The sequence below is a fragment of the Copidosoma floridanum genome, unplaced genomic scaffold, assembly GCF_036245765.1.
Source record: "Copidosoma floridanum isolate Cflo_tuat_1 unplaced genomic scaffold, Cflo_Japanese_pri ptg000030l, whole genome shotgun sequence".
NCBI lineage: Eukaryota > Metazoa > Arthropoda > Insecta > Hymenoptera > Encyrtidae > Copidosoma > Copidosoma floridanum.
The window spans coordinates 28,748,847-28,762,886 of record NW_028321907.1 but is presented as its reverse complement, the minus strand read 5'-3'; positions in this window follow the sequence as shown (position 1 = coordinate 28,762,886).

Here is a 14,040-nt window from a genome sequence, read left to right as displayed (position 1 = left end):
GAAAGATAAAAAAATTGCCATAAAAGTACCGTGAAATTATAATTGTGAAAATGTTGTGAGGCAAGCCAGATTAATATTTCATACTTTTTTTCCGATTTTCTCTTAAGTTAAGTCGTTGACTCTACATTTTTATGACTAATAGATTCTTTGTAAAAAAAATACATAAGGACTATGGTAAATTTTTGAGGTTAATCTAAGTTTTCCGAAGATATATTCAATTTTGTTACCACTGTTTATAAGAGTAAGTGTTGAACTGGTGAATTTTCAATAGCAATTTGCGAAAAAATTAAGTCGTTGACCTTCATATTTTCTTCTCGCAAATAAATTTGGCATACTTTATTTACACAATTCCAGAATGTCAGAGGTTTTGATCAAGACAATAAAAATCGCCCAAGCCACCTCAATAATATGTGAAGCATGTGCAAGTAGTTACCTAGTTTCAGGCACCTTTGTTCATATCTATTCTTTTTTTTAAGTATCACAAGGCAAGTAATGGCCCTGAGTTACAGTGAAAGGTGCTTAAGTTACTAATTATTGCTCTATTTATAAAAAAATTAGTAAATTACAACGTTGAATTTTTTTATAATCAATAAATTCGAAAGTAAGTGAAATGTTACTTGGTGAAAAATGCATGTGTTATTACTTAATAGTTTACTTATTATCGAGGTTACATGAAAACTTACGTAGTTGTATAGTAACAAGATTGTTTTAAAAATAATAATAGTGTGTTAAGAAAATATCGTGGTTATTAAAATAATTATTGTGATTATTAATGATTTGTACTGTGTGATTTGCATTAAAAAAAAAAAAAATGGTCTTAACGAAGTCAATTGAGATCGTATTCGTCAAAACCTGGCAAGTTGGGCTTGTTTTCGTTAGGATCGCCTAATTTCATTGTCCAATATACTATGCGTGTATTTAATTTTCGTATGCCTATAAATAGAAATGGCGGCGACTAGAACTTATGATTTCTGTCAATACCGAGGCTGTACAGAGTCAAAGCTGTCTGGTGCTCAGCTTTTCCGATTTCCGAATAGAAACACACAAAAAGAACGTCATGATGTATGGATCACACACTCAGGTAGGTTGCAAACATTTAATTATGAAGTTGTAGGGTGAGTGAAATGTGAAAATTAAATTTAAAAAATTTCATGGTCTCTTTACAGTAACTAAAAGGAAAAATGTTGTAAACGAAGTATGATAAAATTTTTTTTTAGACTATGTTAAAAAAAACGGTGTACTGTATTTGTCTGTTTCACTGTTAATTATAATAGTGGAGAATACGAGTATACATTCTTATTGATTTTTAAAATCTCAACACTTAGTACGTTACATTACAATACTGAAGAATGTCTCCTTCAGTAATCGTATTTTCCCTAAATAATGTATAGCATCGAATAATATAAATTTTTTGCATACCATTCGTTCTTTAAAAATGAGGTTATTGAACAATGGTTTTGTGCGTAGGCAATACCAATCTTCGACTATGGACGGCATCTTCTATACGAACTGTTGGTCTTTGTGCAAAACATTTTGTCATGGGTGACATAACAAAATCAACGAATGGAAAATTGCGCTTATAGACCAACGCCGTGCCAATTGATTGGCGAGCAATTGAACCTGAAGCTGCACAACAAGCACCTCCGGAAATCCCTCAACTTTGCGAAGATCATGTAGCAGACCATCAGCTACAGTCAGACCAAAATCAAGAAAGGTTGCGTGAAGCAGATGTGCCAAAAGAACATATGGAAATCGATGGTGAAGAACAGCAAGAAATTCCAGGTAGTAGTATACCATTACCAATGCATGTAGAACAAAATGTTAGCGAAAACGATGATACGCTTAATGTTACAAAAGGCTTCAATGACTCGTTATATCCTTCTGGAAAAAAATTTTTTTTCGATATTGATGAAGTTGAAACCAATGAAGTTTACTTAGATTATCAAATAGATCAGAATCAAAATAACATGAGAGATATAATGACCAATGAAGTTGGGCAAACAAAAGTGTATGCACGCAATTCTAGTAATAATGCGCAAGTGCCCAAAAAAGACATTTCGAATAGGAAATTTTGTTCAGTCCCGTGTGAACAGTATACGAAATCTTTAGAACGTCGGATAAAATTACTGCAAAAAAAGTTAGAATCATTCAAAAAAACTAGAAAAAATTTTAAACAGCAAAATTTTAGATTGAAACAACGTGTTGATTCCAAAAAAGCCAAGTTAACAGAAACGATTACAAATTTAATGAAAGATACGGATTTCAGTGAATCGCGAAAAACTTTGATATTAATGCAATTCAAACCAAAGAATCGACAAAAGTCCACACTCGCAGAGCAAAATTTATGTAAAATTATGTATTATCATTCGGCTGCGGGGTACAATCAATTGGTAAAATTAGGGGTTAGACTAGCTGGGGAATCTACTGTTAGAAGTTGGATAGCTTTATTAGATGTTAAGCCAGGATTAAATCAAAATGTTCTTGAAAAAATCAGACAAAATGTAAGTAAACTGCCTATGAATGAGCGTATATGTGCACTGAAATTTGATGAGATGAGTATCAAAAGCATGGAAGAATACTCTACAAAATATGATGAAATTGAAGGTCTTGAAGATATGGGTGATAGTTTTAGAAATTCTAATATTGCAAAACATGCTCTTTTATTTTGTGTAGATAGCTTTAATGCCAAAAATTCCTGGCGTCAACTTCTTTGTTTTGAATTTAACGAAAATGGAGCTAGTGCAGGACAATTGCATCAAATTTTACGTAAAATATTAACAGCTTTATTTAAAATAGGGGCCATCGTTAAAATTATTGTTTGTGACCAAGGATCTAATAATCAGACATTATTTAATAAATTTTTGAAAGTTAGCATTGACAGTCCATTTTTTGAGCATGAAGGTAAAAAAATTTTTGCCGCGTTTGATTGGCCTCATCTCATCAAACGATTGCTTTATCAGTTGAGAACGCATAAATATATTTTTATACACAACAAAGTTATAATGTCTTACGGTGACTTATTACAAACCTATCAAGTCGATAATACTAATCATACATCAAATTTATTAACGTTTTTAAGCGATACTCACTTTAATCCGAATAACTTTGAATGTATGAAAGTAAGTTTAGCTTTCCAACTTTTGAGTCGGCGAATGGCTGCGGCTATTTAAATGGCTGGCGAAGCTGCTAAAAAAGGAGATGAAAGTGGTTTGATATCTGATACGTGGGAGCAATCAGCTGAGTTTGTTCGAAAAATGGACACAATAATTGATGCTTGTAATTCATACAGACTACATAATGTTGAAAAACAAAAGCGACCACTATCACGATGCAATCCAGAAATTCAAGAATGCATGGAAAATTTTGTGGAATGGTCCAGAAAATGGACAGCGCAGTTCATGCGGTACGTGAGAGTAAATGCGGAAAATCGGAGCGAGTGAGCAGACCACCGTGTTTTATTGGTTTGTCTTTGACTACCAATTGTTTATTACAACTATTTGCTGACATAAAAAACGATTTAAATGATCCGGATTTTGAATTAGCCACTGGTCTTTGCAACCAAGACAGTGTCGAGCATTCTAATTCGAAATGTCGAGGAAGGGGTGGCTTCAATCCAAATCCAACTTGTCGAATGTACCGTCTTACTTTCAGACACATTATTTCTACTGATTTTATTGATACGCGTCAACGAGGTAACGTTAAAATAGAAGAAGCCCATTCCTTAGTCAATTCAAATAAGAATGCCTCACATAATGAAAATGCGGATTCATTGGCTGACACTGCAAACAATTTACCTGATGCATTTCAATCAGCGGAAATGCAAGAAATAGAAGAGCTTTTACAGGCAGCTGAAATGATGGAAACATTTTCACCTATAGATTCAGCGGAAATAGTAGACTTTGAAAGCAAAGGCTTATATAAGAGAAATGCTATTACCTACTTAAGTGGTTACTCAGCTAAAAGTTCTTTACGAAAAAGTAAATGTAGCGATTGTGAGAAAGTGTTTAAGAAAAATCAAGATCAACAAGTCACGGATGACGAATTTTATACAAAATGTAGAGAATACAAACATACTGATCAAACAGTATCAGAAATAACGTACTTAGCAAGGCCTACGGAACTTTTTTCAAAAATAATACCTTGTCAGTTACAAGCTTTTCAACAACATCATACGAGTCTTTGGCATCAAAGGAAACTAGTTGTTTCTTTAGCTGAGGTAGTAGAAAAAGTTACAAGTGAATATTTTCCTGAGTGGTTTGATAAAAGTAATGCATGTTATGAACATCGGGTTGAAGCTTTCAAAATTTTGTTGAGATTAAAAGTATTTAAAACATCTAGAGATAATAATCAAAAACGCAGAGCAGAAGCTAAGAAAAATATTAAACTAATAACCGTAAAATGCTTATCGTGAAAAACGTTTGAATTTTTTTATTAGTATAAAAGATTCGGTACTTCGATTGTTTTTGTAATAATAATTTAAATATTAATTTTCGTTTGAAATCGTGTAGCAAAAATGTAGTAAGCATACTTAAAATATAATTCCGTAAAAATCTGATCATTTGATAAACATCTAATAAATTTTGTAACATCATAGTATGTTCGTAAAAGCTCTTACATTTCAGTTTTCCATATTGCAATTAAAACTGTTGTATGTATTGTGATACGTTATAATTGTGTGTGAATGCGAACATTTTGTATACTACGGTCAATATTGTAAAACTTTTGAGATGACAGTGTGCATCTAATGAATGCATTACTCTTTAAAAATAATCCCTTATAATTTTTACACCTTAACATCAATTAACCTGAGAATTTGTACATGTTTCTACTGCTTAAGTATTATATTTACTACTTTCAGAAACGTAAAATCTAAATTTCGCTATTTTGACAAAATTAGTGTTAACAAATTAAACTTTTAATAAACGCATTGCTTGTGAAATCTTTTTTTCCCAAAACACTAAAAATGAAATTGTCTTTTTAAAGTGGTGCCAAAGAAGCTACACTTTGTAAAAAAAAATATGTTTTTTCTTTGACAATGTGTAAAATATACAATGCACGTTTGCCAAAAAAATATGAATATAACCTTTTCATTACATTTCATTGTTATAATTTTTTTTTTCTGTGAGTGCTCCATCTTCGAATAAGTCAAGTGCTCAACGCACTTTTTTAAAAATACATTGGCATGCATTAGTTTCTACTACAACAGCTTATAATTTTTTATATGAACAATAATCTGATTTTTATCACAGATGTCCCAAGTGTAAATGTAAAACATTTTACACTTTATCAAAGAAAATACCGAAAATATTCTTTTGCAAAGTGTAGTTTCTTTATTGTCATCACTTTAAAAAAGTAAATTTAATTTTTAGTGTTTTGGGGAAAAAGGACAATAAGCAATGCATTTATTAATAGTTTAATTCGTCAACCTTACTTATGTCAAAAAAGTGAAATTTGGTTTTTACATTACTGACAGTAGTAAATATTCTACTTTAGCAGTAGTGAAATAAAAAAATTCTCAAATTTATTAATATAAGCGGGTAAAAATCATAAGTGATCATTTTGAAAGAAGTAAATCATTAAGTAGATAAGCACTGTTTTCTCCTAATTCTTGTAATTTTAACTTGAAAGTGAAATGATATCCTCTTTGTATGCGAAACCTAGCAGCTTAATATTGTTGAATGAAAAAAAAAGGTTTTTAACATTGTATTGATTGAAATAATGTAAATATTAGTATTATAACAACTAAATTACGACTTAATAATTATATGTGTATGTATATAAATATAAATATGTGTAAATATTAATGTAAATATGTAAATTATATTTGTGTATTATATTTGTAAAATATTATATTAATGAAGTGAGTTTTTTTGCCGTTGGCTTTTTTCTCACGTAATTTTTATTGGTTTTATTTCTTTCCACATTTCATTCAGCCCAAACAACTTTTCAGTTTCTGATGACGACTACATAGTAGAAGATACAAGTACGGCCATTTTTCTTTCTATTATTGTTAAGAAATGATTGCCAAGATGAACCATTTTTACAAGAAATGTAAATGTATGTATGGAGTGAAAATAATGAGACAGTGTCATGATGTTGTAATTTTTTTTTCAGCTGCTCAATCAGTTTTGAATACTAATATTAATAACAATAATTATAATAAGAATAACAATATTAATAACGTTATAATAGTTACAACAGTAACAATAGTAATAATAACAGCAGAAATAAGAATGAAAATAAAAGTAACTGCAAAATTCTTGCAATAGGAATAATAACAATAATATTTTATTCGACAATAACAAAAAAATGAAATTGATTATCAAATAAAATAATATTGGTTTAAAAATCAAATATCTTTTATTGAAGAAAAAAAAAAAAAAAAAAAATATCAAAATGCTGGTTCGAACCTACAACTTCCAAAACAAAAGTCCTGGGATGAGCGTTAGCCCGCTCGGCTACTACAAGCATACCCCTGCTTGACATGAAGGTAACATATATTCATCGGAGACCTTCGGAGCTCAACCTACAGCTACTGATAACTCGTATGACGAGTACTTACAAGAACACAAAATCTGGAGAATAATTAATCCAGCATCCATTTCTAAATACCTACAGAAAAGGTTGAGCGGAAAAGATTGTTGGGTCGTCGCTTTACTTTCGCTTCGCTATACGCTCAGCTGTAGCTATAGTCGACATATTATCCACCTTTCTCCTCTCCTCGTAGGCGCACATTCGGTATACCCCTTCCACGCGTCTCCAAAATGTGCGCCTATATGCCCATTTCCACGCGAATCCATTCCTCTCCTCGTACGCACATACCCCTACCATGCTTCTCAAATAAGAAAAAAAATTTGCGCCTGGTTCGGCCGCTTGGCCGCGGCGGGGCGCTCGAACCACTGGAAAAAAGTGGGCACACTCCGTAGCATGGCAGTCAGCAATCTCCCTACTAATCTCTGCTCTAAACCAACCGTTAAGTCTCAAACTACATATTTATATAAAGTAATAAACAACACATGAATGTCTTTATAAATTATTACTTGTTCATGTTAAATTGTTAGGTGTTAATATGAACCCAGATAATATTTCAGCACAAGTACAGGTTCGCTTGTATTTCATACTTACCTAGTACTAAGCATGTATTAATTCTCTCTATTATATTGCTATTATTCTTCCAAAAACGAAAATTTATTCTTTCTTCTGCACTTTTTATAAGTGCTATTCTTAAAGAAATGGAAAGCGAAAAAACTACTTATATCTGAGAAATCAGTTGTGGTACAAAACCAGAAACCATAGTTAAGACAGATAGACAAGAAGGACATGCAGACTCAAAAAAAATGAGAGAGAAAGTGTGGATGGAGTGGAGAAGTTCTAAGGGATTAAGTGTCAGTAGCAAGCAGCAAGGAAAGAGGGACTTAGAACAAGAAAGAAATTCACAGGAAAGTAAGGTAACAGAAAATAACTCAGGTGGACGCCATGGTATGAAAAAACATGTAAATAAAAGAGAGAGACAAGGCACAGAAAGTGATTCGAAAAAACATCATCAGAGACGATGGTATACTAATAAAAAAGAAGGAAAGTATGAAAGTAATTCAGGTGGGCAGTATCGAAGAGGAAAGAATGAAAATACAGAAAGTGAATGAAGAATAAGAGGAGGAAACCAAAGCCAGAGAGTGAGGAGTGGACGAGCTGGCTGTCACGTCCAAGAAAAAAGAGAAGAAAGAAAAAGAAATGAAAGGTATTAGGCTTTGGCGAAAGTTTTGAAACATATGCTGGAAGATGATTTTTGAAAATTTGTGAGTTTTTTTTTCTTCAATTATGATTTTATGTAATGAATATTTAAATTATTTAATAAAACACTTAGATTTATTGAATCAAATAAAAATAGTTTAAAATTATACTTTATATGTAATATTTTATCCATTATTATATTTATTCGTCAGTTTAACAAATAAACAAGCAGAACTAATCAGTAAAAAAGTAATAAATACAAAAAGCTGAATCTCACTCTCCAAGGCTATTGGAAAAGGCCTGACAATTTCACAGTTGTTATCGATTCAATAACAGCATGGTTGGGTACAAATGCAGAAGGTGGTGTAAAATTTTTTTTATGAAAAAATAAGAATTTAATCTTAAGATTTCTAAAATGCTTTAGTTAAGGTGGCTCCAGCGCCTAGTGCCGTATCAAATGGGGAGACTAAAAATTAATCATTATTTTCTTTAAAATATGGTATAAAATTATCGTAGAGACTGTTGTAAGCCATATTCTACATTTTATCTGTTACTTTAGTGAGTTAATATAAAAAAACAAAAAAGTTTTATGGTGCCCTAATTGATGAACTGTTACGGTACGTACGGTCCTAAGTTCAAGAGTAGTTATACCTATATATATGTACTCTGCAGAATGCAGACAGCTGAGAGCTGACTTGCACTCGCAACTGTATACTTAGTCTCCAATTATTTAAAGATTTTGTTCGATAACAAGACACTTTTCTCATGTCATCGAAAACTGCGTAATAATATATACAAGATAGTATCTTTTTTACACCTTACGGGTTATTTATATAAGTGCAGCAGTAGGTTGTATATCGCGTAAGCTTGCATTTCCTATCTAACCTGTCTTAAATCTACGATTTTGTAAGCATGATTTCTTACAATTTTCATCGTCAACCTTAATTTTTTTTTATACGAATAGAAAGATGGGAATTCAAAGAATATAATTCAATTTTATTAACCTCGGTTGGGTTATTTATAATTTTAACATTGAGGCCACTGGAGCCACCTTAAAAGATAATTAAATAATGATTCACTCATGTTTTACTGGTTACGATTCCTGGGATCGAAAGTGATTTCTCCTTTTAAAAATTTCATTTCGACAAAAGAAACAATCGTACAAGTACATAGTTGCATGCATAAATATTCATAGTTAAATATCTTACTAGATTGCTTGATTGAAATATTCATAAGTTATAATCGATTATTATAATTTACTGAAAACTCATATTGGACGTGACAGGTTATCAAACAGCTAGAGGAACAATTGCCAATTAAGGAATAAAAATATAAAATTACAAATATAGCTGATTTTCCCTACCTTTAAACATCAGGTAAGATCTCAGGTGAAGTCTCATACCAAAAACTCACCTGAGATCTCATACCAAAAACTGAAATCTCATACTAAAAACTCACCTGAGATCTCACCTGAGAATTTTTAAAAAAAGGTCTCAGAGAGCCTATAGCCTATTAACTATAGTTAATTTTTCCTTTCTAATGATTTCCAGTCGTTTGGTATATAAAAGTAGAAATCAAATTTTTTAATATGTTTCACTCATTTTACATCGGGACTTATAAAACTAAAAAAAAAAATCTTTGAAAGAAAAATTTTTTTTTCTCACGAATAACGACACCTTTTCCGTTACCTTAATATTAACATAGGTTTCATAGCCATTCATTAGATATGAAGACATAAGTGACATTTTTGTAAATTTAATATGGGAGCTGACGCAAAATTTTAAGTAATATATTTCTTATAGCCCTCCGGGCACTAGTACCTAGTAAAAGAGTTTTTTAAGTACACTATGACTATGTAAGTGATGTATACAATCCTTTACAAGACACAACAAAATGGTGGATTACTTATGACGTCCCTACCTTTCTTGCTGAGTTAATTTTTGTATATTGTAACCAAAAGAAATAATAAAAATTATATTTTCCTTTCTCCCTAATATTAGATAAAAAATGATAGGCTTTGACAATAAGAGTGTTGTTTTAAAGTAGTCACAAAAAAATATAAATAGTAGTTTATAACCTATAAAAAAAATATTTCATGTTTAAGGAATAATTACAGTATACTTTTAGTATACCAAAAACCCGAGATGATAGAAAGTATATGGTCAAGAGGGCCACTGAAAATTTAACTGTATATATACGAGATAAAAGAAGAGAAGTAAATAAGATAGTAAGCAGATACCGCAAGCGCTACCTACAACTACAGTCTGACAAATTTCTAAAATTAACATTGAAAGATAGTCAATACTTTTATTTTAAAATAAACAAAAAATAATTTTGTTAATAATGTATTACATTTAAGTATAATTTGAAGCCCTACAACACTTCCAATGGATTAATATTCCTTGACAATACCTGACATATTTTTAGCTCACTAATAATTAACATTAATCAAACTTCACTCAATTATTTTAGAAGAGTTATCCATTATTTGCGTGGGTATGTGTGTAAATTATATTACACGCACACATGCTTACCAACAACTGTTGCGTAAATAATTGTTTTACATTTAAACAGGTACATTTAATTTACTCCTGATCCGATTCTCATAACACTACTTATATCTCACTTACCTTCGTATTATACCTCGTGAAACCCTTTTATGATGCACATTCTTATCCACATAGAAGCGCGCGTATTATGTTCATAGCCCATTTAAATAAAAAATGTGGCGCAGCTTAATGTGTTGTAGTGTCGTACATAACTTATTATATTTAACTCCTCAAGCACTTCTTTGTGACTTTCATATTGGTAATTGTCAAATAAAACTTAACCGTTCTGTAGTGGTTTCCATATTAGATCCACGAAAATGTCACTTATAGCTTCGTATCTAATGAATAGGTTTTTCTGAAACCTAAGTTAATATTAAGGCAACGGAAAAGGTGTCGTTAGTCATGAGAAAAAAAAATTTTTTCTTTAAAAGATTTTTTTTTTTAGTTCTTTAAGTCCTGATGTAAAATGAGTGAAAAATATTACAAAATTTGATCTCTACTTTTATATACCAAACGACTGGAAATTTTTAGAAAGGAAAAAATAACTTGTCTCTGTGAGAACTTTTTTCAAAAATTCTCAGGTGAGATCTTAGCTGAGATCTCAGCTGATGTTGGAAGGTAGGGTCAACTTTTTCTACAACGGCTCCTATCTTAGATATGTTATTTCGCTTTGTTTACCTGCCTCTCGTCAGTTTCATTGATTGTCACGAGGGCGGCGCAACGATGGTTCACATGGCGTATAGTATTAAGCAACAATTCGTTGGGCTCAACACCAACCTTGTTAGACTCGGTCTTTTTAGTTGTACCGATCAACGCCGGCTTAGTACATCTTAGTGTACATCTGTATAAAAACGCTTTTTCTTTTAGTTTAAAAATAAGACTCTCTCCTGCCCGAAAATCTGAAAAGGCTCTGTCTTGACTTTTACTTTGAAAAGTCTCTTTCTTGCTCTTACCTGATGGTATCATTGTTAAAATTATTACGATGCTTTTCCTGCATTTATTATAAATTATGAAACTTCCTTAATAATCTACAGCATAAAAACAACTTTATTGTAATTTTCATCCTAAAACGTAATTAAGTATTTTTTCAAATTTAAAATACTACGGTATTTTGAAAAACATTGTCTCAGAATCTTGCCAAATAATTTTGAATACTTATTAATCGAACTGCTTCATTCATTATTATTCTTCTGGCAGTATAAAATTGAACAGTAGTAGCACACCTTATTAAAGGTTTGCAAACAATTTTAAAGATTTTACAAAACTATTTTCTATTTTGTTTATCAAATTCATTTACTTTTAGTAAATAGCAGTAGACGGGCGCTGATGATTGTACTCTAATTTTGACTTCTGCCTCTGGCTTTTTTCTGTCGTTAATAGGATGTTCATAATTTCTTAGGAGTTTCTAAATACATAAATTATGTTCAAATACTTAAAAGTTGTTTTAGTATTATAAAATTATAGAATGGCTTTGCTAAAAAGAAGTATCAAAGTAACAACATTTATGTTGATGTATTCGACAAAAAAATTGTTGACTGCACATATACATTTTTAAACAAAACATAAATAAAAGAAATGAAAACAAATTGATAAATTAAATGAAATAAAAAAAAATCTATTATGATGTGGATTCGAGCCTTAGATTGCAAAACGATCCACTACTCGGTGTAAGCCCTATCTATCTAAGCTATCCGAAGGATACGAGGACACCTCTTCGAAGTCACATATTTTCATAGATATTTTTCGGAGCTTATCCTACAGTTCACAGCAGTTATGATGTGTAAAATTAACAAATTAGTGGTTAAAGCTGTGCTGACAACCTTAAGAAATAATTGAAGCTGTATATTTTTTAAAAACATTAATGTATTTCGCAATGTTAAAAGTACGGAAGAATTAAAAAATAATGTATTGAAATCGAAAGCGTGCATATAATTATGAGCATTTAGTACCACGATTTAATTAAATAAGATTAATAGATAATATTGAAGCAAGAGCGAGAGCAAGTCAGTTAAATATATAAGTATAGCATATACTTGGTTGCAGTCCATAGAGAAGAATTTAACTGGTGTCGTCGCTTGCTTTGGATGTGCGCTCAGCTATTATTCACTGTGGGCAAGTGTATTGGCGTCATCTGATGGTAAAACGGTGCGTATTTCAAGACTTTAGAGGACATATTTTTTGACAGACGTTTTTGAAAAAAAATTCGTTTAAGGTGGTTCTTCACCTAACCCATTTACTTAAACTTACAGGGAAACTTGGAGGGATTGTTATTAAAGTTGTAAGGCATCTTCTCTTAAAATTTCAAGTACCTTTATCAGGCAAATTTTTGAAAACAAGTCAGTCAAAAAATGCACTTTTAACTTTTATTCTTATGTAGGTTACTTTTCCATACTACGATATCATGTAATATCTCGTAAAGTAGACTTAAGATCGTAATAAAAAAAGTTTGTAGTGAAAGAAGAACTTTTTAGCTTTCTAATAATATAACAAAAGTATAGGCTAATCAGGGAAATAGTATACGATATTTAATCGTAAACGTAATCAGTTATCGATCATGCAGAAATCAGCGGCAACGTCTGCTTGAGTAGGAGCGTACATGCCATTTTCAGAACCTTGCGTAAAAAAAAAATTTTTTCATAACTCTTACTCTGACTTCATTAGCATGTTTATTTGTATGTAAATGCAACGATATTATCGTCAAGTGCCAGTACAACATATTTTATGTTGCAAATAATACGCTAATCGAAAATTAGAAAACCACAGGGTCCCGTGTCGCTTTGATACGGCACCATCGTGAAGAACCACCTTAAAAAATATTTTATTTTGAATTTTCCCGGGAGTCGCTATGACAGAGCTAGTTTATCTTGGTACCATTTACTTTGAGCTTGCAAGGCAAACTTCCTCATTTGAATATTTTCATACGAATCCACTCCTCTCCTCGTAGGCACATACCCCTACCATGCTTCTCAAATCAAAAAAAAATATGCGCCTGGTTTGGCGCACTGCAGTCAGCTATCTTCCTATACTAATCTCTGCTGATAGTCAATGTTGGGTGAGGAGGATATGAATTTGCATTTTTGTCACTAGGACCTTTATATAGCTGCAGATCCTAGTGAGGAAAATGTAAAACCTGAATAGGAGGAGGGAGGAAGCCAGTGGTTCTCTCCAAATGTGACTGGGAAACTTGCGGGAAATTCAAATTGGCTATATGGAGCAAGACACAAATCCCCAGATAACTCAACACAATTTCATGCACAATAACTTAATGAATTAATCCCAAACTATTTAACCCAACAATCCAACGGGCCAATAAGCAGCCTCGTGAGTTTGAATGAATAATGCAATTTATTAATTAATAAAGCAAGCGCCAATCCCCACACGACCCAGAGCGCTTACTGGTCGCTTACTTAATTTACTATAAATAATATATTAAAGCAAGCGCCTATCTCCACACAACCAGGGGAACTTATTGGCTGCTTTAATTATTGATAAAATAAAATAATAACACAAGCGCCAATCCCCACACAACCCGGGGTGCTTACTGGTCATTTAAATTATTTATGATTAATGAAATAACAACGCAAGTGTCAACCACCGCACAACCGGAGGTGATTTCTGGTCACTATAATTATCTTAAATCAATAGAATAATGCAAGCCCCCCCAGGTCATGTGGGAATTGGCGTTCGCATTATTCTATTTATTGTAAATAATCAAAGCGACGAAAAAAATTTTAACAGTAACATTTTTTTGTTTCTTTGT